Source organism: Acinonyx jubatus, chromosome D3 (assembly GCF_027475565.1).
Source record: "Acinonyx jubatus isolate Ajub_Pintada_27869175 chromosome D3, VMU_Ajub_asm_v1.0, whole genome shotgun sequence".
Lineage (NCBI taxonomy): Eukaryota > Metazoa > Chordata > Mammalia > Carnivora > Felidae > Acinonyx > Acinonyx jubatus.
In genome coordinates, this window is record NC_069392.1 from 73,429,795 (window position 1) to 73,443,297 (window position 13,503).

Consider the following 13,503-nt stretch of genomic DNA (forward strand, 5'->3'; position numbering starts at 1 on the left):
TTTTTCAATAAATACACAGAAGGTGGGAATAATTTCTAGCATGACAGGAGATATTGTCCCTTAGATGACATAATATAAGGGGGGGGAGGAGACAGGGACATGGAAAGTTCTAGTCACAGTACATGCTAGGAACTTTCACTTCTGTGCATTCCATTTTTGCAGAATGTTAGAGCCAGGAAGCATGGAAAGAACTTTCATCTCAGTCCTGAAGGGTCCCCGTGGAAATCAATTCAAGCTTGACTTCTGAGTAAGAGATGTGACCAGCACAAGAGAACAAGGCCAAGTGTAAGTGAAATATCTTTTCTATATTAAAACATGAAGAACAATGGGAAATTGAATAAAAATAGGGAAAAATCATTACAAGGATTCAGAAGCTGAGCAGACTTCTGATAAATATTTATTAGAGAAACTGGAGTTAGGAAAAAATAATCTGGGATTAGACTTTAAATAGAGACGGGGCACCCGACTGCGGCTCAGGTCATGATCTCACAGTTTATGGGTTCGAGCCCTGCGTCAGGCTCTGTGCTGGCAGCTCAGAGACCGGAGACTGCTTTGGATTCTGTGTCTCCCTCCCTCTCTCTGCCCCTTTTCCGCTCATGCTCTGTCTGTCTCTCTCTCTCAAAGATGAATAAACATTTAAAAAAAAAAAAAAAGATTGGGGAAAAATTTTTTGAGATCATCTCTAAATTTTTTGTCACATTTCAGAAGCACGTATTATTTCATTAAAAAATGAACTATCTGAAAGAGAAAATAGCACCTTCAGAACCCATCTCACTTCCTCAAAGAGGATTGATATCTCCAGCTTCGCTCTGCTGGCGTTTAAGCTTTCCAAGTATCTATTTTAAAGAAGTAGGACACTGCTTCTTGGTTGGCTGCGTTCTCTGCACTCTGCTACACGAATGGGGTTGCCTACATGACCTCTCTGGCCCCTCTTCCAAAATGGAATGGTTCTTCTGACCCAGGAAGCTCGACCAAAGCAGGTGGCCAAACCCACGGCACATTTCAGAAGCTTACTTCCCCTGATTTTTTAAACAACTTTGTTTTTCTAATTACAAATGTAGCCGTGTTTATCACCGAAAATTTGGAAAACTCAAGATATATAGGAGAAAATAGAAACTCTTCCATACTCTCACAATTGAGAGTCATGATTTCTCATTTCCAAAATTGTTGGGAAGCCAGTCATTTAAAGGCTGGACACCAGTCCCAAGGGGCAGCCACGGTTTCCATGGCTCCACTCTGGAAAGGAGACAAGGGCCTGTGTGAGCTGGCATAGGAGGGCTCCTTGTCCCAGCTGACCACACACTCCAACTTCAAATACCGTCCATAAGATAACATCCCTGGAAGCACTTTATAAACCCTCAAGGCTTCTACAAATGGCAATGGTAATTATTCTCAGGAGCGAACGGGTTGGTATCTTGGTATTGTCATGATTGCACAAAGGGAAATTGGTTTCCAAGGAACGATTTCTAAATGTTCTGCCGTTGGAGGTGTTCCTGCCATTCAGCTTCTCTTTGTGGTAGCGGGCTGCTCCCTGGCATTTCATCTCCCACAAGGATCTGGCAGGGCCTGCGGTTGATCCTGGCAGACACACACCTCGTCTCGGGAAATCGCTGCTCCGTTCGCAGCTCGGCAAGCTTACGTATGGTGCTCGGATCTGTTTTGACCCCAAAAAAGAATACCACGTCAAATGCCTCGTTTTCAAGCACACCGCAGGCGACAAAATTTGCCTCCCAGAGAAATGCAGCACGAACCCAGCATTAGTGCAAGTATACGCATCAACACATATATGCCTCCTTACCGTTGCACATCATTTGTTCTTTGGACGTGTGAATGTTAGAGTAGAGCCTCTCAGCAAAAGGCCAGAGGAGAACAGTTCTAAGTTGTCAGGGTATACGAAGATGTTTGATAGCCCCCTCTCCTCAGATTCCTATGCCCTCTGATGAAGCTTTAGCGTGTCTAGATACTGGAAATGCCCTTCTCTAGGCTTACCCAACAGCATCTCCTCCCAGTTTTCCAGCCACCTGCCTGATCACTCCTTCCTGGTCTCCTTGCACACTCCTCTGCTCCACCTTCAAGTGGTGGCTTATCTCCACAGCTTCCAGAGAGCCAGGCTCTCATCTGGTGGTTTACTTCTGTATCCCCAGCACTGAGAATCACGTGTGGCACTTAGCAGATGCTTACCAAGTATTTGTGAGCGAATACATTGCTGCCAAACTCTCCGTGTCCTTACCACCACATTTCCACGGACTTCCAAACAATTTAGTCTCATGCCCAGAGCCACCCACCATTGCTAGGATACATCACTGAATAAGATGCACGGATCCACCCTCAACTCCAGAACCAAGGACCCCGTTCCCTTTATGAGGTGGCCTACAGCTGTGTGGTCCATGAATCCCCTACGTCAAAACCAGCTCCCAAAGAGGCACCCACCTTCATGTTCTTTCTTATTCTTTAAAACCCATTTGCCACCAAAAGAACTATAGTGTTTTGTCATCAGTATTTTCCCAACCCGAATCAAAATAAGGTCACATCCATCCCAGACACTTTGACCTTCTGGGAAATTCCCTCAACATTTCTCCTCGACTGGGAAATTTCTGAAAAAACTTTCTTTAGGATGGGGTCATGGAGAATTGCTTATTTCAGAACGATTATCACCTGGGGGCAAACCAGGTCATTTTCCAAGCTTCAAGTTTCCCCCTTGCAGGGGTGGGAGAAATAATGTAGGAAGGATTAGAGAAAATAATGCACCAAAAAGGGGCTAGAACAATGCTTGGGATACAAGAAGGATACATTCTCATCCCAGGGAACTACATAAAACAGGGGTGGTGTAGGAATCAGCACTAGGAAAGGAGACTTTGAACTGGCAGAGGAGGGAGTCCTTCACCAAAGGCTGACAATAATCATGCACCCAAAGGATGAAAGGCATAGAGTAAGAAGGACAGAAGCAGGAGGGCGACTGGGCTGGATACATTGGGTCTCCACCACCCAGAACAGTGGTGAGAGAAACCCCTGGCTCACACACAGCCAGTTTTCAGGGGGCCAGACCTTGGGGGAACACTTACAGGAACATAGGACTGCCTCCTAAAATTCTGCACCCTGAGTGCCTTGCTATCCTCATGCTAGTTCTGGCCTTTCCGAGTGGGCAACAACCTCAGGGAACAACACTGAAGACCGAGAGGGTCCCACATCCCTCGTGCCCAGTACACCGGCCCCACACCATCAGCATTTGTGTGCTACAGACCAAAACTCACGTAGTTAGCAACAGGCAAAGCACTGATCCAGCTTTCTATCCAAACCACCGGATTAATGTGTTTTATTACCACTCTGCAGGGTGAGAATCTGTCCTGTAGTTCAGATTTCTCAAGACTGCTGAAAAGAAGGAAATATGCTAACCCAGCAATAATCCACAGATCTAATTGTTTAGGAAATTCACAAAAGAATACACCTGGCTTGGGCGTTACACCTGAATGCAGGTAATCGCCCAGATCACAACAGCCTTCAAAATTAATGACTTGGGTCTATCAGCAAGACAAGAAAACTCTAGTAGAACAGCATGGATCCCAGTAGAGAATGACTTTATTAAGAATGAGTAACCCACAAGTTCTTCTACGGTAGACATGAAATAGAGAAAAAGTTCACTTTTATCTCATTTCCTTTGATATATATTTTTATATATCTGTAATGAACAAGATTATCTGGAAAAGCCCAAATAGTGGCGAATTTAAATATCATCTATACTTGGGGCGCCTACGTGGCCCAGTCGGTTAAGCGTCTGACTTCGGCTCAGGTCGTGATCTCATTCACGGTTCATGGAGTTCCAGCCCCACCTCAGGCTCTGTGCTGACAGCTCAGAGCCTGAAGCCTGCTTCGGATTCTGTGTCTTGCTCTCTCTGCCCCTCCCCCACTCACACTGTGTCTCTCTCACTCTCTCTCAAGAATAATTAGACATTGAAAATTTTTTAAATGAAAGTTAAATATCCTATGTATTTAAATTGATAGCAATCATTGACATCGTCAAGTCTAACACTTTTGGTTCAGGTTTCGGGAAGCTGGGTCCCAGAAAGAGTGTGTTACTGTTCCAGCCTGGGGTCTCACAGGTGAGCCCTGGAATTTCCCACCTTTATGACTATGTCCCTATCTGCTTAGCACTCCTCCGGTGTTCACCGAGGAGTTCGGGCACATGTTTCCTCACATGCACTCGTTATTCTAAATGGAAAACCAGTGCCACTTGCCATGAATAAATAAATAAATAAATAAATACTCGCCATAAATAAAAGGCAACCCGAACAGAAACATAATTAAAATGAAACACTGTTAAACTCTAAGTGAAAAGGCTCTGAGATCTCTTCTGTTTACATAGTGATATTAGCAAGCAAAATGTCTTCCTAGGACAAGAAATATTACCGGAAGAGAACTGAGGGGCGCCTGGGTGGCTTAGTCAGTTAAGCGTCCAATTCTTGGTTTCAGCTCAGGTCGTGATCTTGCAGTTCGTGAGTTCGCATCAGGCTCAGTGCTGACAGTGTGGCTCCTGCTTGGGATTCTCTCTCTGCCCCTCACTCTCCGACCCTCCCCCACTTACTTGTGCTCTCGCACGCGAGCGCTCTCTCTCTCTCTCTCACTCTCTCAAAGTAAACTTAAGAAAGAGAATTGAAAAGGCAACGGTTTTCTCAATATGTGACTTGAAGCCGCTTAAAGTTGTATTTGTGCATCCACTGCCATGTGGTTTCATTCTGGAAAGCCCTACTCCACCATCTAATACCAGCCAGAAGGTTCACTTCCTCCAGGCAACCCACCAGACTCCCACTCGTCAGTGAAATAAGGATTACCTTCTTGGTGGCTGTGCACCCTGTCCCATCGCCTTACTTTGGAAATTGAGAGCCATTCCTGAATGTTCGATGAGGATTATTGAGAATGTGCCCAGGAACACACTAGAAAAGGAAACTCACCAACAAAAACCGGTTCTCTAATTTTAATCACTGAATCAAGATTCAGATTCTTAGAAAGGAAACCAACATTTAAGGACAAATACTCAATATTCTGTGTCGGGCAAGTCATATGCTTTATTTCACCTAATCTCCCAGCCATCTTGAAAGGCACGCTTTATCAGCTCCATTTCTCACAAGAGTGAAGTGAAGCTCAGAGAGGTTCAGTAACTTGCCTCATGTCGCACAGCTAATACTAGCAAGATTCAAATCCAGATCTTTCATGTCAACTCTGGCTGCACATTATAATCGACTGGGAATTGGGGGTTTTTTGAATGTTTATTTTTGAGAGAGAGACAGAGCATAAGTGGGGCAGGGGTGGAGAGAGAGGGAGACACAAAATCTGAAGGAGGCTCCAGGCTCTGAACTGTGAGCACAGAGCCTGCTACGGGGCTTGAACTCAAGAGCCATGAGATCATGACCTGAGCTGAAGTCAGAAGCTTAGCTAACCGAGCCAATCGGGTGCCCCTCCATGGGAAGTTTTGATAATGATCAGTGTGTCAGAGCCTCACTTAAATTGATTCTTATTCAATTAGTCTGACATAGATGTTTGTCACTGTATTTATTTTTTAAGCTTCCTAGGTAGCTCCAGTGTGCAGCTGGCCATAAGAAATCCTTGCTTTGTACCATAACTTTTGTTTGCTGTTATTCCCTCATCACTTTCTCATTTATAAATGTCGTTTCCTAGATTTCCTTTATCATTTCCTAGTGAAGTTACAGTGAGCAGGAGAGACCGAATCTAGAAGAAGCAGGTCACTGCCCAGTGGTGGGGAAGCCCCAGGTTGAGAGTAGGGAGTCCTGGGCACCAGCCTTGTGTCTGCTCTGATTTGGCTGGGACCTTGGGCAAAGGGCTCGACCTTGGCTTCCTCATCTGCAACACGACGGGTTTGGACTTGGTGATTATGAGCTCGCCTCCAGCTCTGAAAGTGTGTGATGGGGTTCCAAGTGCTCAGACCCAGATGCAGACCTTCTGGATATGCAGGTCCCCTACGCCTTTCCAAGCCATCTTCTTCCTTCTGATTCATTTCTATTTAATGAGCTTTGGCCCGAGTGCACCCTGCCTGTCTCCCAGTCCCCTTGGCCCGTGCCGAGGTCCATAGATTATTTTTTCACCCTGGGAACATTTTCTTCATTACTAATTTGCTTCTACTTCTTTTACCCAACTCCACTTTACTACAGCCAATGGGAACTTTCTTAATATACCCAAGTGTCCTCACATGGATCTTATTTGAGCACAATCACTTTCTAGAATTCCTCCCACATTGGGGGTGGGGGCCCAGGGAGTAGGGGTAGGGAGAAACGAGCATAGGGAAGAGGCAAATCATTAAGTTTGTTTCGGGATAAATGTCATTATCAGATTCACCCCAAGATCGGCGAAGTTCAAATCCAAATGTGTGCATATGCATGCAAACGCACACACAGATACACATACATATGTCTCCAAATTTTAAGAGACTCTCAATATCTCATTCTGGATCCATTTTCTTCCATCATTTATTTAACACAGAAGAATATTTTTCAGGATACGGCTCATTTCACTCCATGGAATTATTTTACCTATTTCTGTTTGCGCATTTATTACTTTCTTAGACATACAGGACTCAGGATATGTCACCATGACGCCATTTAGAGAAAGTCAAAACACAGGTTAATACTTGCCCCCACACTATGCTGGACCTAAACTGAAGCATGTATAGAATACGCAGACTTCCCAAAGTCTGAACCAATGCCAAGGGTGTATGAGCCATGGGTTGCACCTACCAATGGGCTCTCATTGCACGTGTACACCTCGTCTCAGCACAGATTGCTTTTATCACCAGCCCCAAATTTCCCTTAATGGCAAAGGCCTTGGAAAATTTGTGACATTAAATCTGAGGCTAATTAATCCACAATGACACTCAGAATTTTTCAGGGCATGACAGACTCTATGAAGCGTTTGAACAGGAAGAAAGAACAATTTCCAGGCTGTAGCAGGACGGAGTACGGAGAGCATCCCAACAGTTCTGAAGGAAACAATTCTGTTGATTGGAACAGTATTTTGCAAATGACTATTTGGCTTTCATGGGTTGCAGCTTTTAAAAATCTCCTAACATCGGTTTTACATTTATCCTTGTTGTTGTTGCTTTTTTTAAGTGGAACTAATAATCAAGGCTTTTAGGGCAAGTTTATTGTTTTGGATACAACTGTTCCTCATCCAACTCCACACGACTACCTTCCCACTATTAGGTGGGAAGAAAAGTTCTCAGTTCCTTTCATTATTCCTCCTTTGTCATAAAACCATGGGTGTGTTTTTGATTTCCAGAGAGAAAGAAGAGTGTGTTTGTGAGTTTGCCTTTATTTTTAGACTGCGTTCTTCGATTCTTCTCTAACAGTGTATATTGTTACAGCAATCTCGAGTTCTAATTTATTTATTGTTAAAATGCTAATTATGCATTTGCCCTGTTTTTATTGAAACTAAACAAGTACAAAGTTAACTAAGAACATTTCCAAATATCCTATTGATGTAAAATCAAGTTCAAAGGTAAAATCAAGTCTTGACAGACAGAGGGCAGAAGCCTGGCTGAGATTTCAGAACCAGGGGACTCACTTTTGGGTGAGGTCATCAGCCACTCGGCAATAAGACATCTGACTTGTTCCAGTGGCTACTTTTAATTTAAAAAGGCATATAGGCCATGGGAGGGTGTGAGTGCCTCAATTATATTCTGTCTTCATATGAATGATAGCAAACGATGCCATTAGAGACGACATGGGAAGTCTCCAGTCTTTCCAAGGAGTGTAATGGGACCTTTAGGATCCCACCAACTGTCCACTACAGAAGCATCACCATTACATCAGAATATTGGAACCGAATGGAATTTGGAGACCATGATCCCCACATTACACCTGAGGAAACTGAGGAACTCAGTCTTAAACACCTACCAAGTTAATGACAGGGTCATTAGTCCACAAACCTGGACTCTTGCTCCTCAGAAGAGTGCTTTTCCCCGAAGTGAGTGCAAAGCGTCATGGGCATTAACACCAGAGTACCTTTGCTCTGCTCCTATAGGCTCTGACATAGTAAAGGGGACTTCTGCTTCTTAACCCTTTCACACATGCAGACCTCTGTGCCAAGTGCTTTGCCCATACCATCTTATTTAATTCTCATAACAATACTGCGAGGTAGGGATTATTACAGATGATTCAACTGCAAAGCAGCAAGTTCAGTAACTTGCCCAAGGTCATACAGCTGGGAAGCACCAAACCCACAATTCAGTCTTGGGTGCTCTGTTTCCATAGCTCATGCTCCAAGCCACTACTTTGCCTGTTATAACTGCTTCTCTCAATGCCAAACACCATCACGTCCCACAGTCTGCACAGACACTTCCCATGACCTTCTTCCCTTAAACAGAACCCAAGGCTTAGCCCTTCAAGGTCGGTCTGAACCATTCACACCGTATACACTTCAGTCTACAGATTGTCCACAGAAAGATTTTTTTGTTAAAGGGGACAATGCCTGAGAATCTCTACAGAGGGCCCATTCTTATAATATTTACCCTACCAATCTACAATTCTTTTCTTTTGACCTCCCTATACGCATATTCTAGAATTGGTTTTAAATACACTCATGATAGGCACAAAGTAACAAATTCCTGCTTGATTCTCCTCTTTTGAAACTATACTACCATTTTTTATCACACAGAAACCTTTTGTTCAATCAACAAACATCGACGTGTGCAGAGTACGGTGTTGAGAACTTAGGAAACAGGACTCACATCACAGGTTGGGCTGTGAGGTTTGTTCTTTTTCAGTGACAACACAGAAAGAGGTGATCCCAGCATGAAGAAGTTAGGGTATCTTCTTATTCTTCCCCGAGAAGAATTCCATCCCCTGCCCTGGGAAAAGAAACCAGAACAGCTGATGCCCTGTTTTTCCTTGCCATACTGTCGGGAGAAGAGCAAAGCAACGAGCTCAAATACTAGAAGACAACAGCATCACATGTTACTCTTCCATATGGACTTAAAGAGAAAATAAGAAAGGATAGAATCTCCTTCCTTGTTAGCTGGACCTTCTGTAGTCAAGCAGGTCCTTTGGGAGAAAACTAGGTAAGTAAATGAGTTTGTTTTGTAAAATCCACTAGGAAGAGACTCACTGAGAAGACCGAACTTCTTGAGGGCACAGGATCTCTTTCTTATTCATTTTTGCATTGCACTTTGCATCCCCGACAGCTAGCATAGTACCAAACACAAAAAAGGCACCCAAAATATGTATGTGTAAGAAGTAAATGAATAAAGAGGGTTTACTATTTGGGGTGGGGGGGGTGGATATTACTATTATTATTATACTCTTCATCATCATCAGTATTATAAACAGGTAGATCTAACTTTGTGCCTTTCATTTGGGATACCGTAGATGAAGAAACTTGAACTCTAACAAAATAAGGGATTCTGGTCTAATTTCCAAGGTCTGAGCCACAAAAGCATCACAAAATGTAGAGCTGTGTTTAAATGAAATCTTATTTTAAACTTGCATTTTAAAAACCCCGGAATGAAAATCTAAGTTGGGATCTCAACCTTGTCGCAGAGAGAATTATTAGTCCCCTCCTTTAATATACTCCGAAATGGGAGCACGGGCTTGGGAACACAGGGTAGAGTTGGGTCCTCTTAAAATCTCCCCAAGGAACAATCCTGTAGACGAAAGCACCTGATTTTCTGATCAGGCATTGTATTTGTCAGAAGAGATGATTGGGGTAGCACTGACAGAAATTTTATCACATCTAACATTTGTTCATTTCACACTTCGGGCTCTCTCTCGATCGCAGGACTCGTTCCATTGGCATTTGTCATATCTCGGCTATCTTGTTTCACCACTCTGTAGATGGTGGCTTTTTTAGGCGACTTTTTCTGAGCTGAGGATTTTTTTTTCTAGGATGCCAATCCAATCTGGTATTTCAAAATGCCAACACCATTGGCCCTGCTGGAAACCGATTAAACAATTTCTATGCCTAACAGCTCTTTTCAAGTTGCTGAGTTTTTGATTTTCATTTCTTAAGGCTAAATTTTCACACACACAAAAATTGCCCACTCTTTGCATGCAAATGAAGCAGTTTAGAAATGGAAATTCAAGCACAGTGAGCCCTGCATTAATTTACAAATCCATGGCATATTTAAAATATTTTTTCAAATTGCTTCACACGTTTTGGGTGTGTGACACATCGCCATTTAACTTAGTCAAAGTTATTTTTCTGATAAACTTTAGATAAACTCTAAAGAAGGCATCTTTGGGAGAACTTTATTATCTATTCCGTTATATTTTTTCATTAAAATAAAATGAGATCAAATTGGGTGAGCTAGAGCTCTCTGGAAAGGCAGGACTTTCTTGCCCAGGTGGGCCTTTATAACCTTGAGTGAATGGAAGGGGAGCGTGAAATGAACGTCCTTGTGCGTAGAAGTCCAGGAAGGTACGAGTGTGTATGTCATCCACACTTTACATCTCAACTGTTCGATTTCTGGATCCTGTAAGGAGAGAACCCAAATGTATCCTCACATCTCTGTAGAGATAAAAATAGACAATATCGCTAGTCTTCAGCAAAGTGTATCCTAGCTTTCTGTTGTGTCTTTGCAAAAGAATGTACATTTGGCTCAAATAGAGCTATTGAAGGAAAAGACTTTTTTTTTATCTTTTTATTTTCTTATAATACTCAATGCCAGCATATTTTAGAGTCGACATTCCTGAGATTTTCGAATTTAAAGGAGGTCTTCTGTTTATCTATCAGCGTATATCAATTCATATTCCAGTCAGACTTGAAAACTATAGTGTGCCCTACCAGACAAGAATTATAAAGTCACAGGAAACAAAACAGTGGTACTGGGGCAGAGACAGAAAAATAGTCTCCGGGCCTGAACAGAGAAAGCACACATATATGGGAGGAGTGACATTACAAATAAGTAGAAAAGGAACAACTCCTAAATAATGGTGCTGGGACAATCAGGTAGTAATTTCAAAAAAAAAAAAAATGTTTTTAAAGATGAAGAAAAAGAAAGAAAAGAAAACAGAACTACTACTCACATCATTCACTAAAATCAATTCCAGTTAGATCACTGACATATGGAAGGAAAAATTTTACGAGTTTTAGAAAGAAAACGGAAAACGTTTTTGTGATGTCAGGCTAGGGAAAGATTATTAAAGAAGTCACAAAAAGAACTAACTACAAGGAAAAAAATAAGGAAAAAGTAATGATTGATTCAACCACATTAACTTCCATTCTTCAGAAGACACCAAAATGAGTTTAAAAAAAAAAAAAAAAAGGATACAGCCTGGGAGAAGTTATCTAAAATACCTATAATTAACAAAGCATTAATATCCAGAAAATAAAGAACTTCTCTGTCAATAAGGTAAAAACAACTGAGGAAGGGAGAAGCAATCCAAGGGCATAAGAGATGAGAAAGCATTTCGTAGAGGAGACAAGACACATGTCTGTTACATACAGGGAAATGTTCATTAATCATCAGGAAAATGTGTAATGAAACCACAGTGAGATACCATTCACTCTCACCTGGTGGCTAAAATTTTAGTCTAAGAATATTATCAGTAAGATGCGGAATAAATATGGAAAAATGGATACCCCCATAAACTGTTGTTTGGAGTAAACTGCCACTTTGTTACCCACTTTGGAATACTGGTTAGCATCTCACAGTAAAATTAAGCATGTGTACATCCCACAACTCAGCAATTTCACTCGCAGATGTACAGCCAAAAGAAACGAATGCACGTATTTACCAGGCTCCATGTATGAAAGTATTCATAGTAGCATTGTTGTTCAAAACAAAACAGTCCCAGGGCACCGGGGTGGCTCAGTTGGTTGAGCGTCCAACTGCGGCTCAGGTCACGATCTCAGGGTTCACAAGTTCAAGCCCCACGTCGGGCTCTGTGCTGACAGCTCAGAGCCTGGAACTTGCTTCGGATTCTCTGGCTTTCTCTCTCTCTGCCCCTCCTCCACTCACACGCTTATTCTCTCTCTCTCTCTTTCTCTCTCAAAAATAAATAAACACTAAAAAAAAAAAAAAAAAACCCAAACATCCACAAACAGGAAAATGTATGAACGGATTACGACATAGTCCTACAGCGGAATGCAATATGGCTACATATGAACATGACTGAATCTAAAATGCATAACATGCAGCAATACTAAAGCAAGTTTAAAAAAAATGCATGTGGCATAATTTTATTTATCTAAATTTCCAAAACAGGCAAAATGAAACGTTATATTGTTTAGGAATATCTATACATAAAGAAAAGACAGAAGGTGATTCAGAGAAAACGCAGGGTGAGAAGAAGGGTTCTTCCTCTGGAGAGAAGGGTTCAATACCATTTGGAGATACCACGCACAAGGCTTCAAAGCATCAGTACTATTTTTCCTTTTACTGGATTTATTTTGTCATTATTCTTGAAATTGTATAATAGATGTTAAACACACTCTCTTGTACGTATTATATATCATATATGTAACATTTTTTAAAAGGTTTTTCAGAGAGCTTTGATCTGTGAGGGCCTAATCAAAGGTACAAACATAAAGTACCTCACTTCCCACCCCATCCCAGTTTGTCTTAAATAGTGAGTTGGTTCCCAAAGCTCTTCTCCCAAAGTCACATGGCTTCCTGCTCACTATGTGACTCGGAGAACAGAGCTGTGGGCAGAGGTGGCCAGGAAGCAGGTAGAGCCCCAGACACCCATGTGCTTCTCATAGTGGCTGATGTGTTATTTTTCTCACTTACTGTTATCGATCTTGCCTTATCTTTCTGCCATGACACAGGCTGAAAAACACAGCGACATCTGATGGTTTGTTGACCTGATTCACCCGTCCCATTTGGATAACGCCTGTGGTGGCTGACAGCTGAAAAAAGTCTCCACAAAGAATCTTGTCCTGAAGTCTCAACTGAGCACTTTCTGGAAACAGGTATTAAAGAAAAGTTTTTGCTGAAGAAGGATCTTTACCTTGCGTGTATTTGTTTAGTCTATGCTTATTAGACCTCAGATTTCCTTATGTTCCACGAAAATGATGAAGATGTGTTCCCTCGAATCATAAATGCACTTTTTGTTGCTATTTTAACATCTCTGAAATCAAGACGCATTTACAATCTAAGACATGACGTAGTTTGACAGCAGTTTTTTCTTTCTGAGAATGCGAAATAATGGCTTGTCTTTAGATTCGTGGTTTCTTAGATTCTCTGGCATGTAACATCAAGTTTCAAGGGGGATTCCCATTGATAGAAGACAGAGAAAACCAGAGGTCTTAGAACAGAGAGATCAAAACCTGCTACACTCCCTAGAGGCCAGAAGTGACTCTGAAAAAACCCACACCTGAGAACCACTCTTGTTTCCTCCCTTCACCAGCTCGCCCTACCCTGGCTTAACTGTTTGATTTCAGTAACTTGGTCACTGATGTATAGTACTAGATTGAGGACTTACCAAATAACGTGAAGATATTTTTTTAATGTTTATTTATTTTTGAGAGAAAGAGAGAGAGCGAGAGAGCACAAGCAGG

At 42.1% G+C, this 13,503-nt stretch overlaps 1 long non-coding RNA gene across 1 annotated transcript; it reads left to right on the forward strand.

Annotated features, from left to right (window-relative positions):
- The first annotated feature begins 81 nt into the window (after window positions 1-81).
- On the forward strand, window positions 82-13,030 carry LOC113602357 (uncharacterized). Its single transcript, XR_003423788.2, has 3 exons — window positions 82-285; window positions 8,771-9,064; window positions 12,772-13,030. It is a non-coding gene; the product is annotated as an uncharacterized LOC113602357 (long non-coding RNA).
- Window positions 13,031-13,503: the final 473 nt, after the last annotated feature.